General features: G+C 37.1%; 1 protein-coding gene across 10 annotated transcripts in view; it reads left to right on the top strand.

Annotated features, from left to right (window-relative positions):
• Positions 1-16,133, top strand: part of ST7 (suppression of tumorigenicity 7) — a 253,196-nt gene that overhangs the window by 110,802 nt on the left and 126,261 nt on the right. Inside the window, exon 1 of one of the 10 annotated variants that reach the window (XM_043463125.1) lies at positions 10,805-11,261. The exons of the other annotated variants lie outside the window; for them this stretch is intronic. The gene's annotated coding sequence lies outside the window, so the exon portion shown is untranslated. Of the gene's footprint in view, positions 1-10,804; positions 11,262-16,133 lie in introns of those variants that run through there. 10 annotated transcript variants of the gene reach the window in all.

Raw genomic sequence — 16,133 nt, 5'->3', positions numbered from 1 at the left:
TTTCCATTTCTTTGAATCACCTTCAGTTTCCTTTATCATTGTTAGATAGTTCTCAGCATATAGGTCTTTCATCTCTTTTGTTAGGTTTGTTCCTAGGTATTTTATTTTTTGATGCAGTTTTAAATGAGGTTTTTTTTCTTTTTTTGTCATACATTGATATGAATCAGCCATAGAGTTACATGTATTCCCCATCCCGATCCCCCCTCCCACCTCCCTCTCCACCCGATTCCTCTGGGTCTTCCCAGTGCACCAGGCCCGAGCACTTGTCTCATGCATCCCACCTGGGCTGGTGATCTGTTTCACCGTAGATAATATACATGCTGTTCTTTCGAAACATCCCACCCTCACCTTCTCCCACAGAGTTCAAAAGTCTGTTCTGTACTTCTGTGTCTCTTTTTCTGTTTTGCATATAGGGTTTATCGTTACCATCTTTCTAAATTCCATATATATGTGTTAGTATGCTGTAATGGTCTTTATCTTTCTGGCTTACTTCACTCTGTATAATGGGCTCCAGTTTCATCCATCTCATTAGAACTGATTCAAATGAATTCTTTTTAACGGCTGAGTAATATTCCATGGTGTGTATGTACCACAGATTCCTTATCCATTCATCTGCTGATGGGCATCTAGGTTGCTTCCATGTCCTGGCTATTATAAACAGTGCTGCGATGAACATTGGGATGCACTCTTTCAGAGTGCAGATCTGATGTCTCTTTCAGATCTGGTTTCCTTAAATGAGGTTTTTTAAACTTTCTCTTTCTGATATTTCACTTAATGTAAAGAAATGCAACAAATTTATGTATATTAATTTTGTATCCTATTACCTTGCTGAATTCCTTTGTTAGTTCTAATAGTTTCTGTGTGGAGTCTTTAGGGTTTTCTATATAGAGTATCATGTCATCTGCATCCTATTCTCTTCCAGTTTGGATACCTCTTATTTCTTTTTCTTATCTGATTGCTGTGGCTAGGATATTTCGGTACTGTGTTGAATAAAAGCGTTGATGGTAGACATCCTTGTCTTGTTCCAGAATTTAGTGGGAAGGCTTTGAGCTTTTCACAGTTGAATATTATATTTGCTTTGTGGATATACTATATTATGTGGATTTGTCATAAATGGCTTTTATTATGTTGAATATTTCAGTATTTTAAATGAATGAGATAGTGCTGGATGTTCTGAAATGGAAAACTAAGTGAAAATACAAATTATATTATATAACATGTATTTTGAGGGCAAAATGTACAATCCTAGCAAAAAGAACCTTGGGACATGGTAAGGCAGAACTCTGTTTAGATAAATGATAGAAAAACCTTATGCATACTTTTTGGGGACAGATAAGTTGCTTGATTTTTGTTTTCATCTTTCTACCTACCTGAGAATGTCCAAAATTATTGAATAAAACTGGCTAAAGCAGCAAAACGTCACTGGTCCTCATGAAAACAAGGAACATATCATGGAAGGAATGAGTAGTATGTTAGTGTTTAGGGCACAAAATTCAGATCTAGACTACCTGGGCTTAAATTTTGATTCTACCACTGATTACTTGTATGACTTTAAGTGAGTCATTTAACTTCTCTGTGCCCATTTCCCCATCTGTAAAGTGGAAACAATGGTAGGACTTTATAGGGTAACTATGAGGATTAAATTAGCTAATATTTGTAAAATATATAGAACAGTGTCTGGCACATAATAAGCTCTATACAAATGTCTGTTAAGCAAATTAAAAAAACTTTCTCAACTTCCAGAATTAGTCAGAAACTGACTTCAGACTTAATTTTTCATTTCATGTAGGTATCTTTTCTTTAGGATATTAAATTTTTAAAAAAGCATTGTTTGAAAGCACTGTGGGAAAAATACAGTTAAAATTCTTGTCAGCAGATTACTAGATTGGAATTTTGACCTTAATCCTTCTGAAATTAAGAAAAAAATCACATTAGTTACTTTAAACTAGTTTTTCTATGCATTTACACACTAATGGTTTTATAAGTAGATATTGTTACATGCTTCTTATATACAATTAATTTAGTATCTGGTTCAGATGGCTGGTCTTTGTTCCCTCATGAGTAGTGCTTTGGAAAAGTACCACACCCAAACTGTTTCTGGACTCCTTCCATATATACACAGTGAGCTAGTCTGACAGAAGATAATGCGGTTCGTACATTGTGGATAGCCAGGCCTGACTGTTAACATGGGAAAGAAAAGCCGTTAGGTGCACTGAGTCTTCAAATAATGAGGTAGAGTAATGGGCTTTTGTTTTAATAAGGCTTTGAGAGATTAACCCCCTTAAACTTTTGTAATGCTCTCCAGTAGTGTTAGGGAAACTGGCGCTAGGTAATAAATAAGTAATGGTGTTCTAGATACGACCTTTCAAAATTTGGAAATCTGGCTCTTCCTAAGACAATGAGCTGTACTTAACTGACATTTTTGTTGCCAGTGAGTAGTGATGCTATGGTGAATTATGCTCTGTTTGCATTTGTAGTCTTTTTGGTACAGTTGTACAACTTGATAGAATTACTTCAAATTAATCAATATTACAGCTTAACTATGAAGCCGATGTAACAATTTGGGTTGTTATTGATTTTAACTGTAGTTCATTCTTCCTAGCTTAATTCCAAGAAAATGAACATTTGGAAATTATCCCTTGGTGAAGGTGATGCCAAGGGCATGCTGTTATAGGTTAGAATGATTCTTATCCCTTCCTGAGGATTTTTATGAAAAATAATGATGGCAATAATTACCATAAAATGTATTGCAAATTTATTCAAATATTTTCTATCCTTTAAAATTTATAATGACTAGTATTCTTTATGCTGCTTAGGTATGTAAGCATCTATAGTTTAAAAGTTTGTGATTTATAATTTTGATTATATATCTTAAGCCCATTGAACTCATCATGGTGACAATTTTTACTTTACTCCATGGCATAAATCCTACTCATGGAAATAATGGAGTGGAGGTGAGTGGAGATAGATTGGAATGGAAGTTAGATAATGTAGAGACTGTGTTTCTTTGCTCCCAAATTAAGACATTTGGACTATGGGGAGACTGAGAGGTTGAGCCTTTCCATCATTCCTGGACGTGAGGAAGAAGTCAGGGAAGGAAAGATGTATTTCTGTGCCTCCCTCTATTGTGAGCTGTCTCCTGCACCCAGGCCTGTCTGGTGGGATGAGACCTGAACCAGTGTGAAAAGAGATCTGAAGAAGGACATTCATCCTCTCATCTCCCAGGCCTTTTTTAGAGTTTTCTAGAACAGTTGCTCTGTGAATTGCAGGGGATTCTTATAACTGATTGCTCCTTATCATCCTTAGAAATACTGAGGGAATTTCAGAAGATCCCATTTAAAAAATGAATTATTATGCAAAGATACAGAAACTATCAGGATAAATTTGTGGTAAAATTGAAAGTAGATTTTTCACTTCCAGATTATCAATTCAGGATTTAGCTAATCCAGTATGTGTGTGTGTCTGTGCATGTATAGCATATACATAAAACTCCTTTTCTTGTTGTTATTCAGTAACTCAGTCGTGTCCAACTATTTGTGACCCCATGGACTGCAGCATGCCAGGTTTCCCTGTCCTTCACCGTCTTCCAGAGCTTGCTCAAACTCAGGTCCATTGACTCGGTGATACCATCCAACCGTCTCATCCTCTGTCATCCCCTTCTCCTGCCTTCAATCATTCCCAACATCAGGGTCTTGTCTAATGAGTCAGGTCTTTGCATTGGGTGGCCAAAGTATTGGAGTTTCAGCTTCAGCATCAGTCCTTCCAATGAATATTCAGGGTTGATTTCCTGTAGGATTGACTGGTTGGATCTCCTTGCAGTCTAAGGGACTCTCGAGAGTCTTCTCCAACACCACACTTCAAAAGCATCAATTCTTCGGTGCTCAGCTTTCTTTATAGTCCAACTTTCATATCCGTACATGACTACTGGAAAAAGCATAGCTTTGGCTAGACAGACCTTTGTTGGCAAAGTAATGTCTCTGCTTTTTAATATGCTGTCTAGGTTTGTCATAGCTTTTCTTCTAAAGAATAAGTGTCTTTTAATTTCATGGCTGCAGTCACCATCTGCAGTGATTTTGGAGTCCAAGAAAATAAAGTCTGTCACTGTTTCCATTGTTTCCCCATCTGTTTGCCATGAAGTGATGGGACCCAAAAAGGAGTATTTCTTTTTGGATATTCTGAATCACTTATAAATATTGTCTTATTATTTTCTATAGCATCCTTGGAGAAGAGTAGAAGTATAAAATATACATGTATGACTAGGTATGGCTAGCACACCAATTTATTTAAGATCCTAAAGGACTTCTCTAGGGTCAGAGTCACATTTTGGGATCTAACAACTCTGCTTTTGTACTGTTGCAGATGTGTATTAAATGGGTATTATAAGGTAAGCCATAAAGGCTCCAGATTAGATTTTCATGGAAGTTAACAATTTAGAGAATATATAGTAATAACAATAATAATTGTTATTATTATAGACAGCATTTAGCATTGCTGCATTTTAAGTAAATTTGAAAGAAATGCATGTTACAAAACTTGGATTTTTGTCAGATTCTAGTCAGTGAAAAGGGGTTAGGTATTGGTTTCTTAGAACTCTTTATTAGTGAATTAGCCTTTTGTGATGTGACTTGCAAAGTTTGTGGTTTGTAGCTTAAATCTTGTGGTAGGTTTGCTAGTAGAGAATTGTCATTTATCCTTGAGTTGAAAAGGACTTTATAGTCGAAATCCCGCAATTTGTAGATGAGAAAAATTCCCTCAGAGACAGTAAGCTGTTTTGGCTCAAGAGAGAACAAACCTGATCCCATATTTTCTAGGAGGAGGTATTCCATTTGCGAGGAAGGCTTGAAGGACAGAAGGAAGAACTCTTAGTTGCAGCCATGGTTAGGTAACAGTTTTATACAATGTTGACGCAGACGCCAAAGCATAGTTTGTAGTTCTTTAGTGTTGAGAAAGTGCAACTGGTGTGCAATGCTTTGTCACTCAGTCATGTCACACTCCTTGTGGCCCCATGGGCTGTGGCCTGCCAGGTTCCTCTGTCCATGGGATTCTCCAGGCAAGAATAATGGAGACGGTAGCCATTCCCTTCTCCAGCAAATCTTCCTGACCCAGGAACTGAATCTGGTCTCCTGCATTGCAGGGGAATTCTTTACCTGCTGAGCTACCAAGGGAGTATGCAACTGAGCATTTCAACAATTTAATTGTAGGATAGAAAAGACAAGGATTTCAAAAAACAAAATCATTTTTTAAATAATCTTAGTTTTAGAAACATTGCTGATTAGATGTTATGTTTTATTTTTCTTATTACAGTTCAGTTCAGTTCAGTCGCTAAGTTGTGTCTGCCTCTTTGTGACCCCATGAATCGCAGCATGCCAGGCCTCCCTGTCCATCACCAACTCCTGGAGTTTACTCAAACTCATGTCCATCGAGTCGGTGGTGCCATCCAGCCATCTCATCCTCTGTCGTCCCCTTCTCCTCCTGCCCCCAATCCCTCCCAGCATCAGGGTCTTTTCCAATAAGTCAACTCTTTGCATGAGGTGGCCAAAGTATTGGAGTTTCAGCTTCATCATCAGTCCTTCCAATGAACACCCAGGACTGATCTCCTTTAGGATGGACTGGTTGGATCTCCTTGCAGTCCAAGGGACTCTCAAGAGAGTCTTCTCCAACACCACAGTTCAAAAGCATCAATTCTTCAGTGCTCAGCTTTCTTCACAGTCCAACTCTCACATCCATACATGACCACTGGAAAAACCATAGCCTTGACCAGACAGACCTTTGTTGGCAAAGTAATGTCTTTGCTTTTTAATATGCTATCTAGGTTGGTCATAACTTTCCTTCCAAGGAGTAAGCGTCTTTTAATTTCATGGCTGCAGTCACCATCCGCAGTGATTTTGGAGCCCAAAAAAATAAAGTCTGACACTGTTTCTACTGTCTCCCCATCTATTTCTCATGAGGTGATGGGACTAGATGCCATGATCTTAGTTTTCTGAATGTTGAGCTTTAAGCCAACTTTTTCACTCTCCTCTTTCACTTTCATCAAGAGGCTTTTCAGTTCCTCTTCACTTTCTGCCATAAGGGTGGTGTCATCTGCATATCTGAGGTTATTGATATTTCTCCTGGCAATTTTGACTCCAGCTTGTGCTTCTTCCAGCCCAGTGTTTCTCATGATGGTACTCTGCATATAACTTAAATAAGCAGGGTGACAATATACAGCGTTGACGTACTCCTTTTCCTATTTGGAACCAGTCTGTTATTCCATGTCCAGTTCTAACTGTTGCTTCCTGACCTGCATACAGGTTTCTCAAGAGGCAGGTCAGGTGGCCTGGTATTCCCATGTCTTTCAGAATTTTCGACAGTTTATTGTGATCCACACAGTCGAAGGCTTTGGCATAGTCAATAAATCAGAAATATGTGTATAATTTTTAAAGGTTACTTTCCATTTTCAGTCATTGCAAAGTTTTGAGTATATTCTCTGTGTTGTACAATACATCCTTGAGCCTGTCTCAGATCCATGTTGTTACTGTTGTTGTTTCATTACTAAGTCATCTCTGCCTCTTTTGAGTTTGTATCTGTTGTGTTTCCCACCCCTATTCTGGCCCCTGTCCCCACCACCAGTAACCACTGGTTTGTTTCCTGTGTCTCTGAGTCTGCTTCTTTTTTGTTATATTCACTAGTTTGTTGTATTTTTTTAGATTCCACATATAAGTGATATCATACAGTATTTGTCTTTATCTGTCTGACTTATTTCGCTTAGCATAGTGCCTTCCAAGTCCATCCTCCAATTTTGCAAATTTTTGCAATTTGTAAAATTTTTTTCGTTTTATGGTTGAGTAGTATTCCTGTGTGTGTGTGTGTGTGTGTGTGTGTGTGTACACCACTTTATCCATTCAATCATCTGTTGATAGGCACTTAGCTTGCTTCCATATCATGACTATTATAAATAGTGCTGCTATGAACATGGGTGTGTGTTTCTTTTCAAGTTAGAATTTTCATCTTTTCCAGATGTATGCCCGGGAGTGTGATTGCTGAATCATATGGTAGTTCTAGTTTTAGATTTTAGAGAACCCCACATACTGTTTTGCATGGTGGCTGCACCAATTTACATTCCCACCAATAGTGTAGAGAGGGTTCCCTTTTCTTTACCTCCTTGCCAGCGTATTATTTATGTACTTTTTGATGCTAGTCATTCTGACAGGTGTGAGGTGGTATCTCACTGTGGTTTTAATTTGCATTTCCCCGAAGATTAGTGATTTTGAGGAGCTTTTCATGTGCCTATCAGCCATCTGCATTTCCTCCTTGGAAAAAGTGTCTATTCAATTCTTCTGCTCATTTTTCCTGATTAGATGTATTAATTAATCCAGCCATCTGGGGACACAAATTAATTGTACTCACTGGGTTATAATATAAGTATTGTGAATCCAGGTTATCTTGTTACTTTTATTCTTTCTTAATGGCGTTATTGTGCAATTATCAGCTTATTACCATGCAGTAACTCACATTATTTAAACAACACTGCTTAAACCCTGGGATGAAGCATAGAAATTCACACCCAGATGGAGAAGCCTGAATGCCAGCTACATGGTAGCAAGATAGATGCTCTGCATCAGGGTCTTTCCTACTATTGTAAAGCTTGATAAAGAATAAACAAAAAAATGTCGTGGCTGTATGGATGCCTTTATGGGTGATAAAGTTTAAATTAGCATATGCAGGACATTCTAAGACAGTGAATGTCTACTCTGAGTTAATTGGTTGGGGTGAATTCTCTCTTATTGCTTCATCTGCTGTATAATTAGCTGTAGCTCAGCGATTGAGTCGCGGTGCCAGCCCCCTGTGACACGGAAGGATGGCGGCAGTGCGTGCGTGGGTGGCCCTGCTCGGGGCATGGCAAATGAATTGCTGGCTTCCTGAATGCTCTCCTGCTCTGGCTTAGTCTTTCATGTTCTTGAATAAATCTGTGTGCTGTTCATATGCAATTATAAATATACTGAAATAATTCCATAGAAGATTTTGTGACTGTAGCATTGTAATCATTAAAAGATGCTCAGTGTTCATCTTTATAAAACTGGAATTCAGATACATATAAACTTTTCCTATATAGTTCTCTTTGAAAACTTAATAAAAGTAGGAGCATTATGTTGTTGTTGCTCTTAATCTATCAACTTATCTTGAAATATCTTCTTTTAAACTAAAATAAATAGACATGTTCTTTAAAAAATACCCTTAAATAAGAAAATATCTTATTTGTCAAAATTAAAAAGTAGCATGTATTGATTGTGTTAAAAGCACGTTTGAGTGATTATCAGAATAATACACGCATATGTAAAAAATGTAAAACAATAGATAATGTAAAAAGTACAAATTGAAAGTTCCCATAATCTTACTCTCCAAAGATAACTACTGCACCATATGGTTTTTAGTTTTATGTCATACTTTGAAAATCTCTTTTTCCGCTGATTAAGAGAAAGAACACATATAGTAGAAAATTTCAAGTCTATAGTGAAGGAAAAAAAAAAATCACACATAATTGCATCACTCAGACTTGAGCAATACTGGAATGTTTGTTTTCTATCCTTCAGCTTTTCTTTGCGTGCTCAGAAACTGTACTTATGTAACTATCAGATAGTAGATGTATAATCTATGAATTTTTTTTTTACAAAAAGTGTAAAACTATACAAACTTATATAATATGATTTTTAAACTAAAATGTGATGATCTTTTTTCCTAATGTGATTTTGTAGCATGAATTTTCATGGCTGCGTGGTATTCCGTCACAGTAATATGTAATATGTAGCCATTTCCTTTGTTGGATATTTAGTGGTTTTGATTTTGCTTTTATAATTAATATTACAAATTTATTTTCCTGAATATCCTTGAAGATAAATATGTGCAGAAACCCATGATTATTTCCTTAGGATCAACTCATAGGTGTATAGTGATTTAAAAAACAACGAAAATGTGCTCAATTCACATTAGAAGCTCCAGGGATTGACAAGTGGTGACCAAGATCTCTTCATATTTTTAGAGTGATTTTAGCAAGTAAATTTGCAAATTCTAAATTTTAGGCTTTTAATTTATATAGATAATCTTTTAGGTTCAAACATTCTGGGTTTAGGTAGTCACATCCTGTGTTTGCATAACCACTCCATTTGTGCAAGGGAAGCCTATTGTGTGTGTTTTAATATTTGTATTTGTGTTTATATAACTGAATTTTACATCTGTTGAATGTTTATAATTATGACTATCACATCAAATTCCAAATCCAAAGTGACAACAGTCAAACATAGATTTTATGGATCAGTGACAAGTATAACAAGATTTCTTGGAGAGAAAGGATATGGTGATTTTGCAAGATGCTCTAAACTTCTTTTCTTGTTTTAGCAGATTTTACTCTAGGAGCAGAAAATAAATTATGTTTTTTGTTTTTTTTTGGTTTGTTTCAAGATAAAGATAATTATCATAACTTAAAAAATGTAAAAGAGTACTTCCTCAAGTGTTGACTCAATCGATATATGTTTCTATCAATATATGATTAGAATAACACTATAATTTTATTCAGGTAATAAATGTAATAATTACTATATAGAGATTAGGTGCCCAACTCAGCCCTCAGAGCTTCTTGCCACTCTTATTAACCTTCATTAAGGCCAGAATAATAGTGTATATATGGCAGCCTTGAGTGCTTTGGTTTGAAATGTTTCTCAAATTATTCATTTTTTTGATGTTTTGGATGCAGGAAATGTTTGGGCGTCTGTCTACAGTTTGTTAGACTTTCAGTGAATTTAAATTTCTTTTAGACTATGGCATTTTCATAGAAACTGTTTCAAGTGTGATTGTGCATAACCTGTAGCAAAAATTTTAATAATTTTATCTATCTTCTTACTGCTATAGTTTATTTAAGACTTTTATACTTTACATGAAAATTCAGTACTTTATACTCTCAAGTAGGTTTTGTTTAGCTTAATTTTACTCTTTTAGAATTTGTGGTTTGCCAGAGGGAAGTGAGGAATTCAGATGTAATAGGAGTGATAATATAATAATGTGACTATAAAGTAATGAGTTTCATTTCTAGGTGGCTATATTTATCCAAGGGATTGATGTTGTCTAAAATGGTAAGTATGAAGAGAGAACTAAAATTATTTTTGAAATATTTTCAGACTTGATATATCAGGGTTCTACTAGTAAAACAGAACCAGTGGTAGATTCCTCTCTGTGTGTGTATGTGTGTGTACACTTACATGCAGGGGTGGGGGTGAGGAGAGAGAAAGGGAGAAGCAGGGAGCTGGCTTACTTGATTATAGGCTGCCTAGGTGAGTCTAAACTCCTCAGGACAGGCTGGAACTGCCATCCACAGGCAGAATTTCTTCTTTGTCAAGGGAGACTTCAGTTCTGCCTGCTGATTGAATCAAGTCCATCTAGATCATCTAGGACAATCTTCTTAAAGTTAACTGATTGTATACTTTAGTCACATCTACAAAATACCTTTATAGCAATACTTAGATTGGTGTTTGATTAAATGACTGGAGATTGTAGCCTAGACAAGTTAACATATGCAAAATAATGTCTGATATCTGAATCAGTGCACAGGTCATATAAAAGAACCAACTTCATAGTTTATCTATGAACTGGTAATCATAGTTTATCTGTGATAAAAACCAAAAATACCAGTTTAACTAGCTAACTCAGACACTAGTTTGGGCCATACAAAATTTTACATGTTACCAAAGATAAAATCTACCTTCAAAGTGCTAACATCTACCAGAGTTGAGATTGTTGAAAAGAAAGTACATCAAGCTACAATTACAATTTTTAAAAAGTTTCGAGGAATGGCAGCATTGTTGGAACACTGATGGCTCCCCAACAGGATGTAAAGGGGCAAATGGTTATTTAAATTCATGTTTCTCAGACTGGGGTTCATGACTCCACTTCATTTTCTTCTGCCATTAAGGGATACATCAATAGAAAATACCAGAGAAACACTTTTTATTTAATGTAGGCCAGGGGTCAGCAAACTGTTTCTGCCAAGGGCCAAATAGTGCGAATTTTCAGCTTTACAGGTCGTAGAGTCTGTCACAACTGTTCAGCTCGGCTCTTGTAGCGTGAAAGCAGCCAGAGGCCACACGTAAACTAATGAGCACAGATGGAAAGAAATGATCCGACCAGCAACTTTGGTGAGGGCTGTTGTGCAGTCCCTCCAGTGGAAGATGCTCGTAGAACAGTGATGAAGTACTCAGCCTTCAGAGCCAGTCGCGTCTGAATTTATGTTTTGGGTATGTCACTTTCTAGCTGTGTGACTTTGGATGAGCAAGTTGAGTAATTGTTATATGTAAAAATGGGCAGAATAATAAGACTCTACGAGTCTTGTGAAGATTCCATAAACATTTTCTGCTAGTCAGATGTCAAGTTTCAGAGCCAATGAAAACTTTTAGCCATTTAAAAATTATGATTATAAAAGTCTTTATAAATTCTCCACAGCTAGGACATACTCTATTTTCAAAAAAACTGTTGAGAATAAAGATAAATTTTATGTTTTTACTTTGATCAAATGTATTAGGAGTGAATCAGTTTTAGACTGTCATTTTTTTCTGTTTCCTGGTTTTATTATTGAACATAAATACCTGTTCTCTATCATTTGGGTATTCCATCTTTGTAATGTTTGAGTCAGCAATAGTCATTATTCCTAAGAAAGAGGAAATAAGAGACACGTATGTAGCAATTATGTACAAGAAAAAGAAGAAGGGGAAAAGGACCAAAAAGGAAAAACAAAGGAGTACTTCAAGTCACTAATGCTCTGTGGCAAGAAGAGACAGTGTTTCCCTCTCATACTAAAATGAGGTAGACAGTTTAAGGTATTTTTAACCCCAGTACTCTGCAAGTGGGATTTTTTTTTTCCCTAAGTGTTCCCTTTCAACAGTTAGGTCCCTCACTTCCCCGTTTTGAGAAATTATTTGATTTTTTTCCTGCAGCTGTTGACTTGTTTCATGTTATACTCCCATCATTTTTAGATCTGGTTTTGTCTGTGATGCTCCCCAAAGAATTAAAAACTAGAGAAAATAAACATGAAAAAATTTTTGCTTAGCTAGTAATCAAAGAAATAACTCCCTACCTCTCCTTTTCTTCCTTTCTGCTTGCCTTCCTTTCTTCCTTCCTCTCTTACTCTATCTTTTTCTTTCTCTGTGTCTTCCCTCCATCTCTCCCTCTCCCTCCTTTCCTCTCTACTAATTTGGGAACACATAATGCTTAATTTGATGAGACAGATGCTCTCAAACACTGCTGGAGTGGAAAGCACCACAACCATTTTGGAGAGTAATTTGACAACTTGAATTGAGACTTTAAAATGCTTGTCACCTTTAGGTCATTAATATTACTTCTAGGAATCCATTCTAAGGAGATCATTAGAGATGCCTATCAAAGCAATAGTCACTTTCATTTTAATAGCATTGGTAACATCAAAAAGTTTAGAAACAACCTAAATTGACAAAGCAGTTTATATAAATTATAAAAAAAAAAAAAAACTTTAGAAGTAAGTACTCTTACACAGCCCTTAAAATCATGTTTTCAAAAAATGTTTAATGCCATTGGAAAAAGTTCACACTGTAATTTTAAATGAAGGAGCATGAATGGTGCCTAATAAAGAATCAGAGAAAGGAGCCAGGTCTACCAATGTTCATATTTATGTCCTGACCGTGAGATGGTGCTGCCTCTTTGTCTGTTAAATATCTGATTCTGGATTTTCATCTTGACCTATAGTAATTTAGGCTTGCCTCATAGCTCAGTTGGTAAAGAATCTGCCTGCAATGCAGGAGATGCCGGTTCAGTTTCTAGGTTGGGAAGATCCTCTGGAGAAGGAAATGGCAACCCACTCCAGTATTCTTGCCTTGAAGAATCCCATGGACAGAGGACCCTGGCAGGCTACAGTCTATGGGGTTGCAGAGTCCGACATGACTAAGCAACTAAGCACAGAACATAGTAATTTATTTATTTATTTATTTTTAAATTAATTCATTTATTTTAATTGGAGGCTAATTACTTTACAATATTGTAGTGGTTTTTGCCATACATTGACATGAATCAGCCATGGGTGTACTACATGTGTCCCCCATCCTGAAACCCCCTCCCAAGAACATAGTAATTTAAATGGGCAATATACAGAATAAAACAGAAGGCAGAGCAGAAAGCATCAGAACTTGCAGATGTCATCTTTCATTGTCTTGTCTTGAGGGAAAATCAAAGTCATTTAACATGAGGTTTGTGTGGTAATCAATGTCTCAGTAATCAGCCACCTTCACCCTCACCCTCAACTCAGGAAGTCACATCAGGGCCTGCGTGCCCCTGAGGCTAAGGTTTGGGGCAGTCCTTTGCTTTCAAATCCTAGTGGGCTCCCTGAAACCAGTCTCAGGGTCTGGCTCTGGAGCAAGTGCCACAGTGCCCTTTCAAAAGAGATAGTAACTTTGAAACCTCAAACAGCAAATCTGAAACAGGCATTTCTGTTTTACCTCCCCAAATATGGTATCAGCTACCCCAAAGAAAGGTATGTGCCCAAGAGGAAAGATCACAGGCTTTGGGGTCTGGCAGAGTAATGTTCAAATCGCTCATAGCTTCATGTGCTTGGATGAGAATGGGGTAATAATATATTTTGTGGGTCTGCGGTGGGGATCAGGTGATTAAAGATCTAAAATGTTTAAAATGTTTAACCTAAAACAGTGCCTGTCACATAGTAGCCCTAGTACATCCCCTGAGTAAGTATTAGTCAGTCTTTCTCTCTACACTTTGTTGAACTAAGTATTTTAAAGTATGGCCTGATAAGAGACTTTTTTTTGTCCTCATAATGATGGTGTTAGACATCTTGCAGATAGTGATCTGATTTATACTAAAAGTGGCATTTTTGCAAATCACTTTCTGTACTTGCTTACTGAGTAGTTATGTTACATGTTGCTTTGTGCTTTAATCTCTACATCTGTCAGTTTGCATGATTTTATCTTAGCAATTATTCCTAAGAAAAACTTGGTCTGTGCAGGTTATCATTAGCAGTGCCATGTATGCTGGTTTTTCTTTCCTTTTTTTCCTCTCTCTCTCTTTTTTTTTTTCAGGGGGAAGATTAATTTTTTTGTTTGTTTTTCAAAAAGTTTTGGAAAAATAGCCTTGAAAATTAATCATTTTCTTTGGTAATTAAAAAAAAATCTATTTTATTTTGGCTGTGCTGAGTATTTATTGGGCTTCCCAGGTGGTTCAATGGGAAAGAATTCATATACAATGCGGGAGACATGGGTTCAGGCCCTGGGTCAGAAGGATCCCCTGGAGGAAGAAATAGCCACCCACTCCAGTATTCTTTCCTGGAGAATCCCATGGACAGAGGAGCCTGGGGGGCTACAGTCCATGGGGTCACAAAGAGTCAGACTCGCCTGAGCGACTGAGCACACACGCTCGGGTATTCATTGCTGTGCGGACTTCTCTCTAGTTGTGGAGAGTGGAGGCTGTTCTCTAGATGTGGTGCACGGGTTTCTCATTGGGGAGGCTGCCCTTGTGATGGACACAGGCTCTGGGACATGCAAGTTTCAGTGGTTGTGACTCCCGGTCTCTAGAGCACAGGTTCAATAGCTGTGGCCCATGGGCTTAGTTGCTCCTTGGCATGTGGGACCTTCCTGGATCAGGGATTGAACCTGTGTCTCCTGCATTGGCAAGTGGATTCTTTACCACTGAGCCATCAGGGAAGCCCCTGTTTTTTTCTTTTTAAATGTGGTTATTTTATACTAGTGTTGCTTGGCTTCCAAGTGGTAATACCCATTTATAGTACAGGTGGCCAGGGGTGCTCTCTAGTTTGTGGCACAGGATTTCTTGGTATGGGATTCACGGACTCATTCAGACTCAGGACGGTGACCTCATTAACCTTGGGTTTTAACCACTACTGACCCACCTGTAGGTAAATGCTGGATCCTAAGGAATGAGGCATTAGACAATGCTAATTAAAACATGCACATTTCTCTCTTTCTTTCTTTTTATATTATGGATGAGTGGGTCACTCACAGTGAGGGATGACAATGTCTGAAAACTATTTGAGATGGTAAGAATAGATTTGGAAGGGAAAAAAGGCCATGCAACAGGCACTAGGAGCATTTGTATTAGGGACGGCATAGGGCGTCTGGAATTTAGATACATCTTTAAAAACATATTTTTTTTACAAAAAAAAAAACTGGCTTAGTAGCATTTGAAAATACCAATGTTCCAGTTTCTATTGACTGACACCTGTAGACGTTGATTCAAGCTGGTTTCATTTGCAACTTAGTGCTCAGAATTTGCTGCCAGCCCTGGACCTGGGGAGATAATTTTAAGTGTCCTCTGGAATAATAGCTGATGCAAATATAATAATTATCTCTGCAATAATGATCTGATGCAAATGCAAAGCTGAAACTAGTTACTGGAATGGAAAATAATGAATCCAAAGGTTTATTGTGGACCTTTGGAGCTACTGAATACCAAAATATTGGTCTGGCTAGTGGTTTCCCCTGCGGCTTCTTTTCTCTGTGGGTTATGTGTCCTCACCGAAAAGGAAATAGCCCAACTTCGCTTCCAGCAGACCTTCTGTTGTGTGGCAGCTGTTCACTCAGAAGTAGATTAGTCATTGATTTGTGGAGAATATAATAAAAAGAAACACCTGACTTAATTTTCATTTTACTGCTCTGTGCCTATAGTTGCTTTTCTGGCCCAAACTGTGATCTTCATGTGAGCAAACTCTGAGTTAGCAGAGGGTTTCAAAACAGAGCACGGAAATTATTAGCAAGTACAAAAATCAGAATAAATAGAATAGAAAATAATTTATTTTTGTTTTGTCATTTAATCCCAACTGATAAAACAGGAATGCACATAAGTGTAATTGTTAGGTTCAGAATCATGTCAGTTAAAGTACTTCACACTGTTTTAATTATTCTTTCAGATGTATGTAAAAAGAAAAATCTGAGAGAAAGTAGACACATTTCTAATGATTAACTACATATCTTTAAAAGCTTGGTATAAAAATGAACCAGTATTGGATTTCTTAGGGGGGCTAATATCACTGCAGTAGAGTAAAGGTTTGAGTTTTATTCCTTCCTAGTTTACTGTTTTCTGTTTTCTGTACTTAAGTCACACTTAATGATAAATGCTCT

The sequence above is a fragment of the Cervus canadensis genome, chromosome 3 (assembly GCF_019320065.1).
Source record: "Cervus canadensis isolate Bull #8, Minnesota chromosome 3, ASM1932006v1, whole genome shotgun sequence".
Classification (NCBI taxonomy): Eukaryota; Metazoa; Chordata; class Mammalia; order Artiodactyla; family Cervidae; genus Cervus; species Cervus canadensis.
This window is presented reverse-complemented; position numbering and strand designations above follow the sequence as displayed.